Raw genomic sequence first — 664 nt, 5'->3', positions numbered from 1 at the left:
GCGTCGAAGGAAAGAGAGTGATTCTGATTTTTGTGGGTAAAGGAGAGAGAAAGCCAGAAATAGTGTGCTCAAAATTTGAAAAAGAAATGAAATTTGAAAATTTTTGAAGAATTGCGCCCAAAATTTGCCATGGATCCCGCTCAAATTATTCCAGTATGCTCAATTACCCTTCCATTGCGTGAAGAACTATTGTGCAAAACCAATCACAAAGCAGCATTTGAACTCAAAAGAGTGATTTGGGGATTGCTGAAGCCACCACTGCCTTCGATCCAGTAGATAAATAGGGACCTTGAAACAGATCACAACATTGCAGGAGAGAGAGTTTGAGAAATAAGTAGTTTCCTCAACTTTTCAGCTTCAAATAGGTTAAAAGAAAGATAAAAAAGGACAGATGTTGTAAATAACGATGTATATGTAGGACAGGAATGTAATTACATTAAAAACACGTGTTCCACCAAAGAAGCTTGTGGATGTAATTTTACTATTTTGCTAGCCATCTTTATAATTATAAATTGATTATACTTGATCAAACAATTTGACCAATAATCTGACAGTTGAACCTCTAATCTAAATATATAATAAATTTAACTTTTAAAATTTTAACAAATGGCTCACACGTGACTGGAAATTCCGGACAGCGCAACTCCCTTCTTTTTCTTCAACT

The sequence above is a fragment of the Arachis duranensis genome, chromosome 6 (assembly GCF_000817695.3).
Source record: "Arachis duranensis cultivar V14167 chromosome 6, aradu.V14167.gnm2.J7QH, whole genome shotgun sequence".
Lineage (NCBI taxonomy): Eukaryota > Viridiplantae > Streptophyta > Magnoliopsida > Fabales > Fabaceae > Arachis > Arachis duranensis.
This window is presented reverse-complemented; position numbering follows the sequence as displayed.